General features: G+C 39.2%; 1 protein-coding gene across 7 annotated transcripts in view; it reads right to left on the reverse strand.

The window, feature by feature from the left end:
- The window catches only part of ZNF277 (zinc finger protein 277), a 148,968-nt gene that overhangs the window by 93,797 nt on the left and 37,473 nt on the right, over window positions 1-17,698 (reverse strand). Inside the window, exons 1-2 of one of the 7 annotated variants that reach the window (XM_051849663.2) lie at window positions 6,133-6,292; window positions 1,772-1,888 (exon numbers count right to left, since the gene is read on the reverse strand). The exons of 5 other annotated variants lie outside the window; for them this stretch is intronic. The gene's annotated coding sequence lies outside the window, so the exon portion shown is untranslated. Of the gene's footprint in view, window positions 1-1,771; window positions 1,889-6,132; window positions 6,293-17,698 lie in introns of those variants that run through there. One more of the 7 variants, XM_051849662.2, reaches the window with a different exon arrangement.

The raw sequence follows: 17,698 nt of genomic DNA on the forward strand, positions 1-17,698 counted from the left end.
CTCAAACCTCCGAGTCCTCTTCTAGTCAGCAAAGGTATCCTAGCAATGAGTGTCACACTCACAAAAGAAAATGGAAAAACTTGAAAGGGGAAAAAGTGGAAGCGACTTGTAGAAGCAGGCAAGAGGGAACAAAAGCAAGCAAATGCTATGCAAGTATTAGTATTAGTTAAAAAGGATTGTTAATTGTCTTTCCTCATATTCTTCCTTATCTTCTAGCCTTTTTTCACTCTCAGTTCTGATTCTATAAAGCTTAAAGTACTTAAGAAATAAGACCTTTGGGTGAGACCATGATGATTTTCAGTAAGATCCTGAAGTTAAACTACTTCAGTGAAATGTTTCCTTGCTGAAACTGAAGAGAGTAGTATCAGAAAGTACCAGGTTTCCCCAAGCCTAACACCTCCCTAAGCAGCGATTATTGATCATGCATGACAGTCACTAAGTACAATCAAACATGAAATCAATTATGTGGGCTCTATAAAACAAGCTAAAGGAATACATTCTATTTTACATACGCAACTCATTTAAGTCATGGTCAAAGGAATCTTTTGCAGAGCAGAAAGGTGCTCTGAGGTCAATCTCATACAGCAGTCATTTCAGCTGTGATCTAAACCAGTGAAGCACAATCAGGGAGAGTATACTGTTGTTCTAGTTTGGGAAGCCTTGTTATCCCCCACCATCTCAGGTAAAAGGGATCTGAATGAACACATTGTTACTGAAAAAAGAATGAAGACCAGAAAGTTTATAAATATCAGAGATGATTCCCACATTTAAGAAAAGGGATTATTTGGAAATTGCAATGATGATATCTTTAAAATGCAACATCTCTGTGACTTCGTAACATCAGTAACTTCATAAAAGGCCTAGAAGTATAAACAGCCAAGGTATACTTTGAAAATGTGGAAAACCTAACACGACTGGCACTGCTGGTTTTGGTTGCAGCAATTTTTTAAAAAGTTATGGCTGCCATAGCTGAAGCTAGGCCAGAGAAGAGGGTACACAGAGATTAAGTAGCTTCCCTAAGGTCTCACAGCTAGGAAGTAAAGGAGCCAAGCTTCAAACCCAAGCATTTTATCCTCTAAGCCCTTTATATTCTTAAATGCCGTATTCTTAACTACTTAACCACTGCTGCATGACTAAACACTATATACAAGGGGTTTATTTGCTACAGTTAAAAAAACAAGCTAAGGGAACAATGAATTTTATTCAATATAAGAACAGGAAGCCAGGAACAAGGAACTCAATCCAGGTTGCCATGTGGTGGCCTGGACCCACATACTTGGGCTATCACCTGCTGTTGCCCAGGCACACTAGCAAGAAGCTGGATCAGAAGTGGAGGCAGGACAGAATCCCAGGCACTGAGAGATGGAGTACAAGTGTCCAAAATGGCAGCTTGATCCCATGCACCACATGTCTGCCCCTGAGTGAAGCAATTGTTGAAGAATATAATAAAACTTTAGAGCTTTCAAAAGCGTTTTCAATGTTCTACATAAATTATTTTATTACTTTCAAAAGTCAGCTTGTTGTTATGATACCCTGCTTATGATGTGTGAAATTTCAGACATGACTGCAAACTCTTACCTAATTGTTAAAAAAAAGAGAAAAAAAGAAAAGAAAAACTTCATTTTTTGTTTTATATTTATATTAACCTTGGATCATTGATAGTGACCTCCTGGCCAGACTACAGCAATTTTATGAACTAAAAAGTACTAACAATGTCAACTATAGGAAGCACAGTTGTCTCTATCTGAAGTAAGATGACAATACCGCTTACAGGTCCTACTTTACAGTGCAGGGCCAGCAAAATATCTGCCTTCAGCAGCTTCTTTCTTCACCCTTCTTTTCCAGAGAAAGGTGGGTACAGAAAGTCCTGTTCTGGGACTTTCATCTTCTGTCAAAGGAAAGGAATAGTTCTCAATAGTCTGAAATAAATACCAAGATTAAAACTTTCACTACACTATTTAAAGATTTACAAATATAATTTTTATTTTTTATTTGAAAATTAGAGGGAGGGCTGGGCAGAGAGAGAGAGAGAGAGAGAGGGGGATTCCACGTTGCTGGGCAAGGACCCAAGTGACTTCAGCCATCATCCACTGCTGCCCAGGAGGCAAATTAGTGGGAAGCTGGAAGCAGAAGCAGAGCTGGGACTTGAACCCAGACACTGATATGGCATTTGGGCATCCCAAACACCATCTGAACAGCTATGCCAAATGCCTGCCTTTCCCTACACTTTATAAGACTTTTTAAATTTGTTTAAGACTTATTTACTTAAAGAGTTATAGAGAGAGGGAGAGACAGAGAGAGAAGTCTTCAATATGCTGGTTCACTCCCCAGATGGCCACAAAACCCAGAGCTGGGCCAGGAGTCAGGAGCTTCTTCAGGGTTGCCCATGTGGGTGCGAGGGACCAAGCATTTGGGCTAATTTCTGCTGCTTTCCCAGGCACATTAGCAGGGAGCTGGCTCAGAAGTAGAATAGCCAGGACTTGAACCTGTATCCATATGGGATGCTGGTGTCTTAGGTGGCAGCTTAACCCGCTATGCTACAGTGCCAGCCCTGACTCAGAACTTTTTAGAACAAAATTTTCTGTATTTAAAAATGAATACAGCATATAGTTCACTGTAGAATTTTTAAGTAAAATGAAGGAGAAAATACTCACAATGCCACCATCCAGAAATAACCTTTATTATATCAACATATATTTTTATCTAAAACTTCCAAAATAATTGATTTTTCTCCACTTAACGTACTGCAAATAACTTTCCATAGCATTAAATATCCTTCTATAAAATTACTTATACCATAGCATTATAACATTGGAAGATAACACAATTTATTTAACCAATTCTCCAAGTTAGATATTTAAGTTGTACATATTTCTTGTTATTACAAAGTTAGAAAGCACCTGTAGCTAAGTCTTTTCTCTTTTTAGAGATAATTTTCTTGGAATTAGTTTTTAGAAGCAGAATTTCTAGGGTAAAGTCATAGACATTTTAATATGGATTCCTTGTATCTTTAGTTATGGAGTGGCTAAGACAAGTTTGGGAATTAATGATTAGGGGGTGAGGTTAGTAGAGGGAACCAGACATCATAATGGTTGACTTTGAATATGAACCTGATTTTGCCTTCATTTTGATTTGAAGAGAGGCAGAAAGAATGATGAAGAATCTCTTCACTCTCAGGAGCTTCTTACTTCCTTTCTAGGGAGGAATGGCCCAGTAGGGTAGGAACACTCTTATGGATTAGATATTAACACAACACTCTTGTGGATTAGACATTAACCATAAGCAACTCTCCTTTTCAACTGACCTACAGGAATACATACTTTTTTGTTGTTGTTTGTTTGATATGAAGAGAGATGGGGGGTGAGGGAGGCAGTCAGAGAGAATGTGCTCCTATTCACTTGTTAATTTCCGCAAATGCCCTTAACAGCTAGGGCTGCAGCCAGGCTAGGGAATTCAAACCAAGCCTTCCATGTGGGTGGCAGGAATCCAGTTACCTGAGCCATCACTGCTGCCTCCCAGGATCTGCATTAGCAGAGAGCTGAAACTGGAAGCTGGAGCTGGGGATTGAATCCAGGCATTCCAGTGTGGGGTGTGGCTATTTCAACTAGTGTCTTAACAAGGAGGCCAAATGCCTGCTCCCTACAGGGATTATTGTAATTGTCTAACACAAGGTAAATTACTGATTTTGAGTAATTTTTTGAGTAGGTGACATAAACAATCTAGTGCTTGTGATCAGTAGTAAGTGTAGGATAAATGTATCCAGGCCTTCTGTGGTTGTTCTCAAAGTGCAGCCCCAGACCAGAAGCACCTGGAACTTGTTAAGAATACAAGTTACTGGACCCTAGTTCAGAAGCACTGAAACTAGTCCAGGGCCCCAAATCTTCATTTTACCAAGTCTGGCAGGGGAGCATGACACAGTTGAAGAATCTCTGAGACCTGACACCATGGGATCTTGAGAAACTCAAATGATTTCACAGGAGTAAAGTGCGACAGAAGATGAATATGAAAAATAAAGACTGGAGAGGAAGGAGGTAACCAGTCAGGGAAAATTTACTGAGTCACAACAATGTTTGGATTTCATAAAATAATTCAGTTTTTCTCAAAGAGTAGTTAGGACCACAGTCATTCTGTGCTAGATCTAATTAATCAAATTCTGCAGATAAGGCCAGGAGCAGGAACCCAAGAATGGCTTATTATGCTAATGTTCAACACTCATCACCCTGGCTTACACTGTTGGTTCTAAGACCTGACTCCTTCCCACCCAAGCCATTTCAACATCTGCCCTTAATCTCCAAGATACATCTGTCATAAATGCTTACTTTTATTGGTGTTGTCTAATGTTCTGCAACTTAAATCCTTGCTTCTAGGGGTGAATATTCCGATAGAGAATCTTTTTAACCAGAGGTAGTTCTGAAGAGCAGGATTTGTACCTTCATGGAGTATGAGATCCCAAGAAATTATATACAAAAATGTGTATATGCACAAATATATTTATTATAGTAAAGTGCTCACAGTTTTCACTAGGTTCTGCAAGACATCTATGATGCTCATAAAAGCTTAAGAACAAAAGAAAATCCATAAAGATCCCACTGGTCTAGAAAGCAAATGATATCTATTTAAAAGTGGGATCAACACTGCATAGAATGCTGACAACGTAGAGCTCTGTACTGAGCACAGACACAAGTGCAAATGTATGGCATTAATTTTATAACACTATGAGATATGATAAGTCTGATGGGCCACCCCACAGTGTGAGGATCTTGAGCTCTAAAAGTTAGGGTTTTCATAGTTGGTGGGCTTTATCCAATGGTCAGGCTGACGAAGAAGATGGCATGTTTCCATTAGGCATTATTCTAGGAAGTTTACAGATAATCTCTGATTTAATGACCTGAAATATCCTGTGAGGAAGGCAGTTTTGTTACTGTTAAGTAAGTGAGACTCATAAATAGTTTTAAACTCATCCCAACACGTTGGTGACAAATCAATTCCATGACCACATTTGTGAAAGCCAGTCAATTGGTAACAGTCTCGCTCAGTGACTCTCCTGTCGTATCTAAAGGTCCACTAATCCTCACACACTCTTGCTTCAGAAGGTACACCAGTCCCCGACCTACACAACCCCTAAATCCCTGAATAATAACAGCAGTCTGCTTTACTCAGAAAGGCTGCGTCTTAAAAGTATGGGTATCCACTGTCCAACTCCAATAAACCCAGTTTTCTGTTTCAAATATGTGGCCTTTACCAGGACAAAAAGTTACACAACCAGTAAGAAGCTGAAAAGACCGAAACCAACATAGTCTGATTCCAGAGCCCAAGCTTCAAGACATCATACTATCTCTGAGTACGTCCCTTAACATTTGGACTACGCTGAAGAAAAGTTGGTTTCTCTTTCCCTTTCTTGGCAGGAGGAATGCTATTTAAATACACTATATCATAATTTATTACTGCCCCATTCCATTTTTATTATTATCCTATAAAACTGAATGGCTAAGTCCCTAGGAAGTTAAACAGTATTATTCATCAAAAGTATCTTTATCTTCAATTGAAACAAATTTAAAATAGAATTAGGCTTCAAAGAGTTTCTAAATATGAATAACAGCATATTTTTATACTACTGAGACAAAGCATTTTTCTTAATATTAACTTCTTAATTTCTTAATATTAACTCTATATTACTTGTAATTAATATTAACCTATAATTATTATATAACTTGTATATAATATATATACTTGTATAATAATATATAACTTGTAATTAATATTAACTCTATATTACTTGTAAAACATTCTGAGAGGTAATCCCATGGAATAAAAAATTTTTTTCATTAAACTACCTTAACTGATACAGTTAACTTACTATACTAAAACATGTCCAGTACTTTTATCATAAGAAAAGTAGGGGCAGGCATTTGCCATTGTAGTTAGGAAACAGGCTGGCACACCTGGATCACAAATCTAAGTGACTGAGTTTCTTTTTATTTATTTATTTTTTTAATTTAATAAATGTGAGTTTACAAAGTGCAACTTTTGTATTGTTGTGGCTCCCCTCCCCAACCTCCCTCCCTCCCGTGGTCCTCCCCTCTCCCACTCCCTCTCCCATCCCGCCATTCATCGAGTTTCATTTTCAATTACCTTCATATACTGAAGATCAACTTAGTATATACTAAGCAAGGATTTCAACAGGCTGCACTCACACAACCGCACGAGGTATAGGGCATTGTTCGACTAGTAGTGTTGTTTTTAAGTTTCATAGTAAAACACATTAAGGACAGAGATCCTATGTTGGGAGCCTGTACTCAGTGACTCCCGCTGTTGATTTAACAATTGGCACTCTTATTTATGACATCAGCAATCACCCGAGACTCTTGCTATGAGCTGTCTAGGCTATGGAAGCCCCTTGAGTTCACAGACTCTGAACTTGTTTAGTCAAGGCCATATCACAGTGGAGGTTCCTTCCTTCCCTTCAGAGAAAGGCGCCTCTCTCCTTGATGGCCTGTTCCTTCTGCTGGGGTCTTGTTCACCGGGATCTTTCATTTAGATCGCTTTTTGCCACCGTGTCATGGCTTCCCATGCCTGTGAGACTCTCATGGACCTTTTAGCCAGATCCGAGTGTCCCAAGGGTTGATTCTGAGGCCGGAGTGCTGTTTTGGGCATTTGCCATTCTATGAGAGTGACTGAGTTTCATTCCTGGCTCTGCTCCTGACTTCACCTTCTTGTCTGGGAGATAGCAGGTGATGATTCCAGTACTTGAGTCTCTGCTGCTGGTATGGGAGACCTAGCTTGAGCTCCTGGCTTTGTCCTGCTGGTCCATCCACAGCCATTGTAGGCATTTGTGGGGGTAACCCAGTAGATGGGAGCTCGCTCTCTCTGCCTCTCAAATAAATGTTTTTAAAAAATTAAAAACTTAAGGTAAATAGATAAATAATCCTTTACAAACTGCTAATAAAATATATATGCTATGGGAACTTAAGAGTTCAAGTTCTCTTTGTAATAAGAATATTCCCTATAATGCTCTCTGGCTTTCATTTGGAGGTTTAACAAAAAGATGTAAATTCCTGGTCATCAGCTTGACCATTTTAGATCCACAAATCTGGGCAAGCAGTCTGTACAAACAGTTCAATAATCTCTTTTCTTTTTTTTTAATTGCACTTTAAAATGTTTTAGTAATTTGGAAGACAAGACATCCAAAAAAAAAAAAAAAAAAAGAGAGAGTTGAAATCTATTGAGCCTGCAAAACTAGAAGGACAGACTGCAGCAGGAGGAGACCTATTAAATACAGGCAAGCTGACAGCAGTGTAAGAACTCATTGTAGGGAAACATAATGAGTTAGAGAACTCAAATTTATGTAGAAAATGAGTACACCCTGGATACTCACATGCTGCAGGACACTAAACAAAAAAATAAATGTTTAGTAGAGGAAATACTCTAAACATTTAGCACAGTGCTTTAAAAACTAAATAAAATTATGTTTATTACTTTCATATAAGTCAAAATATGTGATTTTAAAAATCAACCAACTGGCTTTACTTGGAACAAATGATGATTCAGGTCACCTTGCTTTTAAAAAGTTTTCTATTATAGAATTTTCAAGTGAAAGCAAGAATAATACAAGAGCTTCAACTACAGGCTTTGGTATTTAATAGGATTAAAGCAAACATATTGGTATCTTTTAATGGAGAGAATACAATGATAAAACTCACAAAGAGACATAATTCTAAAAGCATCATGAAGGTTATATAATTTTTTAAAAAGGTTTATTTATTTACTTGAAAGGCAGAGTTAAAGAGAGGCAAAGGCAGAGAGAGAAAGAGGTCTTTTATCTGCTGGTTCACTCCCCAAATGGCCTTAATGCCTGCAGCTGGGCCAATCCGAAGCCTGGAGCCAAAAGCTTCCTCCAGGTCTCCTATGTAGGTGCCAGGACCCAAGTACTTATGCCATCTTCTACTACTTTCCCAGGCCATAGCAGAGAGCTGGATCAGAGGTAGAGCAGCTGGGACTTGAACTGGCACCCGCATGGGATGCAGGCACTGCATCTACAATGCCAGCCCCAAATGTTATATAATTTAAGAATCTGGGCTGAAATGGTACCTGGGGCAATGTTTAAATAGTAAGTATAAGTTAGGGAAGGGGTTAACATTAAAACATGAGATTCTACTACCATCATCAATTAGAATGGCCAGTTTACCTCCCTCTAAAAAGAAAGAAATAAGGTCCCAAATCAAGTGATCACTTTTCTTAATCTGAAAAACAAAAACACAACCAGAAAGTACATGTAGCTAGGCATCCATTTACTCTTTATGATATGTAGCAAATTTATTTTGTATTCTCCTGTTTCTTATAGGTAGGAAACTATTGGCTGTTAGGTAAAACAGACTGTAGAAACAGTGAAAGGAGGCACAGTTGGCCTCAAAGTATATTAATTCCAGTTTTGAAGGCAAACATCAAAGCTGAAACCTCATTGCCATCAATCAGGCATCTGGCTGAAACTGATGACACTAGATAACCTACACCATAAAGGAAGTCAAGCAGGGAATTCAACGACTAATGATACCTTTAACATTTATGAAGTTACCAATAGATGAAGCTTTTATGGTGTCTGGGATTTTCCCAAGCTGCCTGAGCAACCCTGCAAGCAGGAGAACCACCGAAACAAGGTGCTTGAAAGTACTTAAGGCTTATGTGAGTGATCATCCCAAGTTCTCACATATGTGAGTGCTTCTCTGATTGGCATTAAATGATATGAACAATTCTACCAAATCATAAAAGAGTTAGCTACTGTGATAAAAGAACACCACAAATTTCTAAGAAGTGAACCTCAGCCGAAAACTGCAATCACTGTGTACAGGAACTATTCATTTCAGAAGTCAGAGAGACTGCACAGACATGCATAATTCTGTTTCCACCACCTGTGCTGTATGCCTAGAGTCTCCCTCTGATTTCAGTCCACTCTGGTGGTGGTTTTTAGCAAAGAGATAAATTCCTTACACTCTGAGTTGTAATTCAAAAATTCAAGTTTAACTGTACCTAAATTTGATCTCTTTCCATAAATACTCGCTCTACAAACACAGGACTGAGGAGTTCATTCAAGAATATTCACTGGTGTTAATTTAAAGATAGAAAAAATAGAAATGACCCACTATTCAACAATGAGAACGATGATATGAATTCCAGGAATTAACCAGCTAATTAAAAACCTGTTTTAAAGATTTAGACATTGGAAAATATTCAGGACACAGTATGAAATAAAAAAACCTGCATAAAACCAATGAGCATAAATATAGTCAGATTGTTATTTTTAAACCAAAGAGGCCACCAAATAAAAAACAAAGAAAGCTAAGTTTGAGGGGAGGAACTACTTCGCTTTCCTCCTTTTCATATTGTTGGTGCTCTAGAAGCTTTTATGCTGTATCTCATGAAGTTTACCCAACAGATGAACTTTGGCAAATTTCTTTGATAGACTCCCCCACCCGCCAATGCACTTCTAATTCAGAAGTTGCTCAACATCATACATTATTTTGGCAACTGGGAGACAGTATTAAATCCTTTTATTTCTTTTCTAGAAACAGCACGCAATAAGCTGAAAGTCAAAAATGAAGATGACTCAGTTTGCACTTGCTGTCACTTTTGTGTAAGCATTGTCACATTTATAACTTTCCCTCTCTAATACAGCCTTGAACATTATCTCCTAAAACCTATATCTCCTAAAAACAGTATCTCCTAAAACCTGCCTTCTCTCTTGCTTCATGAAAGACCTTTGGGTTCTGTAAAACCAGGAATGGAATGAAAACAGAACAAAACAAAAAACCAAAATCACTGGCTGGTGTCTCTCAAATCAATATTTAAGTGACTTTTAAGGTGGTTAATTAATTTAGAAAACACATACCCTACGAATACACTAAAAAATCTTTGGAATGCAGCTATGGCTCAGCTTCCTTTCTGTCGATGTGAAAGTTATGGCACTCTCTACTCTTAGGCTTTAATTCTGTGTAAATTAAGTGAATCTTTTGCATGAGTTTGAATCCTGGTTCTGACTCTGATTCCAGCTTCCTGCTAATGTGTATCCTGGGAGGTAGCAGGTGATGGCTCAAGGGCTTGGGTTCCTATAAGCCATGTGGGAGACCCAGATTGAGTTCTGGGATCCTGGCTGTTGCATGAATTTAGGGAGTGAGCCAGAAGACAGATGATCTGCTTTTTATATAAATAAAAATTAAAAGAAAATCAGTGCCATTTAACTTGTGCAAAAATACAAAAATGTGTTTTTCAATTTGCTAACATGGAAGACATTTATAAAGATATGTCTTAAAAGATGCCACAAAGGCAAATTGGTATATGGAAATAAATATGTAGATTAAAGTGTTCATTTGAACCACACAAATAATTTTTGTGCCATGATTTAAAAAACAAAGTAAGAACATTTTAGAAGTTTATATGTAGGGGCCACTGCTGTGGCGAAGCCAGTAAAAGCCGCTGCCTGCAGTGCTGGCATCCCATATGGGTGCCAGTTTGAGTCCCTACTGTTCCTCTTCCAATCCAGCTCTCTGCTATGATCTGTGAAAGCAATAGAGGATGGTCCTTAGGCCCCTGCACCCATGTGGGAGAACCAGAAGAAGCTCCTGGCTCCTGGCTTCGATCAGTGCAGCTGCGACCTTTGTGGCCAGTTGGGGAGTGAACCAGCAGATGGAAGATCTCTCTCTCTCTCTCTGTCTCTCCTTCTCTCTCTGTAACTCTGCCTTTCAAATAAATAAATAAACCTTTACAAAAAACTGTATATGTAAAAGCTAAATTATATCTCCCTGTAGATAGCAGCAAATGTAAAAAAATTCATATCTGAATGATTTTTCCTGCTTGGTACACATTCAATAAAAAGTAAATTTCAAATTATTTAAAATTAATTATAGTATTAATAGATAGGAAGAGCAATTAAACACTTCATTTACTCATAGGCCATGGTTTTAGCATACTTAACTGCAAAATACTAGCACAGTACTAGTAATAGTGCTGCCTGATAAAATACAGTATTTCCAGTTAAATTTGAATTTTACACAAACAACAAATCCTTACATTCATGTAACTGTGTCCTAAATACTACAAGATATGGCATAGTACATGTATATCCTATGCAGTACTTGAGATAGTATCTAAAAATATTACTTGTTGTTTATCTGAAATTCAAATACAACTGGGTGTCATTTGTTATTTTCATTTGCTTAACCTGCTGATCCTAATTAAGAATGATGTAGGCAGGGATACAGCCAGCAAGAAGGAGCTGTGGCAAGCCAGCACCTGAGCTGCGGCCCTGCATGTACCTCCCAAATCACACTCCCTTTGCTGCAGTGGGGAACTGCAACTTCTGCAGTGTTATCACCGCTTAGAACTGGCGCAGGCTACAAATATCCAATACAGTTACCAGCTGTGTCCCAGCGATGATTTTTATATTTAGCCCATTATAATGTCATTATAATAAAATGACCATGGCTGACCCTCCCACTAGTATGCACCTGATGCCATGACACTTCTGAGATTCCAAAAACAGGGCAAGGAAATGGGCGGTATTCAAGCCCTGCCTCAAACTCTGCACTCTCTGAATATTCAATTATGCTCCAAGGCAGACACCAACACTAACTCCTATGCCTTTGGATCATATAAAAGGACAGTCCCAAACCCTGTTAAGTGTGCTTCTCTTTCCTGAGATTCCCTGCACTTATTTCAGACTGTGTACTTTCAGTTTTCATGTAAATCAGTCTTTTTCCTATATTGACCATACCTATGTCTCCTCCTTGAATTCCTCTTTGTGAGAGAGATAGGGGCCACCCTACAATAGGAAGCGAAAAAGGCTCTGTGCATTCAGATTCGATGTTACAACTTGTGCATTTATTTCATGAGGGTTCAAACTCCCTTAGAGCCCATATAAGCACTGGTTCATGTCCTGGCTACTCAACTTCCAATCCAGTTCCCTGCTAATGACCTGGGAAAAGCAGCAGCAGATGGCCCAAGTACTTGGGTCCCTGCCACCCATGTGGAAGTCCCGGAAGTTCCTGGCTCCTGGCTTCCAGCTGGCCCAGCCCCAGCTGTTGTAAATACTAGGCTCAGTGGATCAGGCTGAAGTGGGTGAGAATCACCCTGCTGCTACTGTGTGTTGGTACGAACTAACCTCTGGATTCCGGATCAGATGAATCTTACTTATCTTGATTTCTGAATCTTATTTAGCTTTTCATTACAATCCATGATAGCATGGTCTTTAGGCTTGGCCAGCCCACCAACAACACAAATAACTTAGGCTCTTTTCCAACATTTTGGTATATAGGTAGGCTAGTTTTTTGTGATGACCAACAATTTTAAATACCTTAACTTTCAAACTGTCACTCTCCAATTTAAATTTTTGCTTTGGATATCCAAGTTCTGGGGTCTATACCTGCCTCTTCACATGACACTGCTAACTTAATCTTTTTCTAATTTTCTCTTATATCTGCTTATAATTTTTTGCTAAGTCAAGCACATGAAAGAATGTTTCTTTTTACTATATGCTTCTAATGTGTTTAAGGAGAAAAAGGATGAATTAATAACAAGCAGAAAAAGCACTATTAAAAGACTTCTTTCAAAAATGTGGATGCTTGTTAGCAGCTATATATCAATATACATTAGCTTTCCATCTAAGAAACAACAGAAAACAAAACCATGTTTTTATAGCCTGAGTCATTACTTATTTCTATAGATATAATGGCAATAAGTTGACTTTTTCTATGATTAATGACAGGTAAATATAGATTAGGAAACATTTCTTTTCAGTAACTAATATCAGGGGCAGGTGCTGTGGTTTAGCAGGTTAAGCCATAGCCTGCAGTGCTGGCACCCCATATGGACACAGGTTGGAAAGCTGGCTGCTCCACTTCTGATCCACCTACCTGCTAATGGTCTGGAAAGTGCAGCAGCAGATGGCTCAAGTGCATGGGCCCATGCAACCCATGGGAGAGACCCAGAAGAAGCTCCTGTCTCCTGGCATCCGCTTGGCCCAACTCCAGCCAGGGTGGCCATACAGAGAGTAAACCAACAGATGGAAGACTTCTCTGTTTCTCAGTTTCTCCCTCTCTTTAACTCTTTCAAATCAATATTTTTTTTGTAAGATTTTATTTATTTATTTGAGAGGCAGAGTTACAGACAGTGAGAGGGAGAGACAAAGAGAAAGGTCTTCCGTCCACTGGTTCACTCCCCAAATACCTGCAACAGCTGGAGCTGCGAGGATCCAAAGCCAGGAGCCAGGAGCTTCTTCCAGTCTCCCACCAGGGTGTAGAGGCCCAAGGATCTGGGCCATCTTTCACTGCTTTCCCAGGCCATAGCAGAGAGCAAGATTGGAAGAGCAACATCTGGGACTAGAACCAGCACCCATATGGGATGCAGGCACCGTAGGCAGAGGATTAACCTACTGCGCTACAGCACAGGCTCCATCAAATAAATCTTTAAAAAAATTTATCTAAAACCAACCAGATACCACCCAATGTTATATTTTATCCTAATATAAAATGGTATTCAATTAATATTTCATGGTATAAATAAATTTAGCAGATATAAATAACGGAAACCTGAATTACTCAAAGGACTTGCTAACAGTTATGAGCTTTGTCCCCAGAGTTGTTGATTCAGTAGGACTAGGGTGTGGCATATGAATTAGCATTTCTAGCAAGTTCCCAGGTGATGCTGATGCTGTTGGGGAACCCTATTTTGGGAACCACTGCTGTACACTAACCTGGGGTGTGAATGTGGGGGAGGAGAAGGCAACCTAATGGTGGTTTATTGCCTTCTAAAAAGCTTTTCTAAATTACAGACATGTAGTTTAGGAAGTTAAGTCCAGATCTCAGGAAAGATTCCAAAACATTATTCCCCTTTAAGGAAAGAAAATAAGAAATACAATGATTCTATATGGCTATTTTAACAGGGATGCTCTGTAGGAGATCTTTAGATGTTGTAGTTTTACTAGTTTTACCCAGTGTTGCTATGGGGACCAACTGGAAAGGAATCATCAGTACACCAGTAATGGAAAAGAGAAGAATGGATGAATAATAACATTTAAAAAAAAAAAAAAAAAACCTTGCACATTTTCTGCTATTTACATAACTTTGGGTACAGATTCTCCTTAAACAATGAGATGCAGTCATATATAGAGCTCTCCATCCTTAAAAGATGCATAATCTTTTTGCAGTTCAAAAAGGAAAACAAAAACAAAATCTTTTTAAAAAGATGAGATAGAAAAGTGGCAGAAATCACATTGTGAGATTTTACTAAGGAGTTAGGGATAATGGCCCTAAAATTGGGTAGTACATGGACAGGAGTTATTTAACCAACTGGATTCATTCAGTTTTGCACAGTAAGGGGCATAGACAGCTCAGCCAGGTATGAAAGAAAGTTCTAGGGATGAAACAACAGAGAGGGAAGGGATAGATGGATGGTCTGCTTGCAAACTCTTGAACGATGTAACTCAGAGCCAGAGAAGGAGGAATAAGTTAAGAGGTAGATTCAAAAGGATAGGGCAGTAAGTACCATTAGAAATTGCTTTTAGAGGCATAGGAGCATATGTATCAGCTTGCCTATAACAAACAATGCTTATATTAGAATTTTAGATGTAATTTTAGCAAACACAAACAACAGTATCCATGAAAGTTTCTCCGTATTTTCCATTTCAAATTTCAGATCATTGATTTTAGAAGTAAATCTAATAGAACTCTTAAGTAAATTTGTCTAGATTACAAAAGATCATGATTTATCATATCTGAAGTGCTATGATAAATACAGACTTCAAGTAACCCCTTTTTGAAGACTTCTTGGTTATAGCCTCCTTTCTCAAGACTTCAAAATTACATTTACCTTCTCCATCAGTATTCCCTGCCAAACATAACTGTCTATCAACTCCATTTACAAGACATCATTTATCAAATTATACTGTGATTTGCCTGTGTTTTTTCTTTAATCTTTATTTTTATTTATTTGAATGTCAGAGTTACAGAGAGAGAGAGAGAGAGAGAGAGAAAGATCTTGCATCTCCTGGTTCACTCCCCAAATGGCAGAAATGGCCAGGGCTAACACCAGGAGCCAGGAGTTTCATTTGGGTCTCCCACATGTGTACAGGGGTCCAAGCACTTGGACTGGATTGTAAGTGGAGGATTCAAACTGGTGCCCACATGGGATGCCGGCGCTGCAGGCAGAGTCTTTAACCTATTACGCCACAGTGCCGGCCCTGTAGCATTAGACTTTTAAACTTGGGCAGTGATATGATGATATCAGATTTGAAGAAGGGAGGTTGGCAGCAGAGGTAAGACAGTTTGGAGACAGAGTTGTTGTTTCTAGCTTTCAGAGGAACTCTTCTTGCAACTCATATCAACATTTCCACCAATGAAACTCCCATCATGAGGGAGATTTGGAAAGTTTCTATTTTTCTCTCTGATCTTTTGCTCACCTCTCCCCACAAGAAGAATACAGCTTAAAAAACAAAACAAAATAATACCATGGCAGGGTGCCTGGCAAACATCACAATCTTGATCCTGTTCTCAATCTCCTTTTCTTGGACTACCTGAGCCTTCAACACCATATTCAGGATCCTCCTCTTTGGGCTCTTTTTCTGGGTCTACTACCAACCTGGTTTGTGAAACTATTCCAACTCATCTACTTTGTTTAACTCTACTAAGCAGACCTCTTTAATCCCTGAGGCACAGTACAAAGTGAACACAGTCCACAGTCATGTCTACAGATACAGTTCAGATGGAAGACTCAATTTTGAGTATCAAAGCTGATATTTTATTTCTCAGTTCACTGGATATATGTATTTATTGGCTAAAACTCAAAGGAAAAAGGATCGGTAATTAGGTACCTTCACCGCCTCAGTTCATCCTCTAAACATCACATTACTTTAGACTGGGGGTGGGGAATGTCTGGCCTGCAGTCTGTATAAGGCTTACAAAATAATTTGGCCTGGCCCTGTCAAGGCAACCACAGGTGGGACTTGAAATTCAATAAATCTACAGCAGGCTAATTTTTAAGTTGATAACTTTGTATGGCCCACAAACGATGGTGTAAATATTCAAACAGCCCTTTGCAGAAAAAAGGTTTCCCACCCTAGCTTTAGACAAAAAACTATGGAGATTCCAAGGTTTTAGCTGGAAGGACTCCTAGCAACTCAGAGCAGTTGAAAATCTCTGTGGTCTGTTAATTTTACAATGACAGGTTTGGGACCATAGCTAGTATTATCTGAGAGTGAGAAAAGAATGTGAAGTTAGGTCTAGACAGGCAGAATTTGGAACTGACAGCTCAGCCTTTTAAGGGGAAGAGAAGAGAAGAGCAGAGACAACAAATGAGAAGAGAGAAGAGAAATTAACAGCATGGAAACAACAGGCTAAGTCAGGGGCATAGGTAACTTTTTTACAAAATATACGTCATTTCAGATTGTGTTTCATAAAGAAATTTCTTCTGTGATGTGAAACACCGCAAGAAAGAAAATTGAAGAAGGCAATTGATGTGTAAGGTGAAGAAAAGCTAAGAATCCAGGGAACATTAGTCATCAAAAATGATTACTACCATTTTTGAATGTAAAGTTAAATATAAGATAAACTTAAGACCACCATACTAGAAAACAGAATTTATGTAATAATCCCATAAAAATGTCCATTATGTACAAGTCTCGGGTGGTGGAGCCAAGATGGCGGAATAGTGAGGGTGCGCACCAACAGTCCAGGAAAAGATAGTTTAATAAAAGTGGAGTTATTGTAGCCTCAGGAAAAGGCTCAGGAAAAAATTGCAGAGGAAACTCTTCCGGATCTAGTGGATGTGACACGGAGGACCTATGGGGAGAGCAAGGTCGCCCACCACGTGGAAGCCGAGCCGCGGGAGTGGGAGCCGAGCCACAGAGTCTGCACGCCAGCGCTGGAAGGGGAGGTGAGACAAAAACCTCAGTAACCCGAGACATTGGCGGGGAAAGGCAGAAAGAGCCTACAGAGAATGAGGCCTGAAGCCCCACTGGGGAAAGTTCACCAGGCTGACTGGAGGAGAGAAAAAAAACGAATAAATAAGGGGAACCCACACGGACATTAGCCTCTCTCTCCACTCACCTTACAAAGCAGAGCAAGACAAAGAGCAGGCGCCATTTTACATATGTAAAGCAGCGCCTGTCATTAGCCAAGCAGAAAAACCTGACTCTGGTGGGGAGAAATAACAGGAGGTTAAGAACTAATGAAAGTGTGGAGCTAACGAACTGAGACTGTGAAAATCTGAGGTGGGGGGGGCGAGAGAACTCACCAAGTACACAAACTCGGTAACCTGGGCAACCTGATAAGAGACTGCAGAGAAATTTGAGAACACACTAAGGGCTGTATAAACTTTTTGTGTGGTCCCAGGGGTAAGCAGATGAATGCCCACAGGGGCCAGATTTCATACATCAACTACCCTCAATTCCATTCAGCTGTGTGGAATTACGTCCCAAACGAGTCAAAAAAAAAAAAAAAAAAAAAGAGAGAGAGAGAGAGAGTGCGAGAGAACAATCTGGGTTAAGGAACAAAACCCATCCATTTGCTGCTTACAAGAAACACATCTTTCCAGCAAAGATGCATACAGACCGAAAGTGAAAAGCTGGAAAAAGGTATACCATGCCAACAGAAATGAAAAAAGAGCGGGTGTAGCCATCTTAATATTGGACAACATAAACTTTACCACAAAAACT

The sequence above is a fragment of the Oryctolagus cuniculus genome, chromosome 3 (assembly GCF_964237555.1).
Source record: "Oryctolagus cuniculus chromosome 3, mOryCun1.1, whole genome shotgun sequence".
In the NCBI taxonomy this organism is placed as follows: domain Eukaryota; kingdom Metazoa; phylum Chordata; class Mammalia; order Lagomorpha; family Leporidae; genus Oryctolagus; species Oryctolagus cuniculus.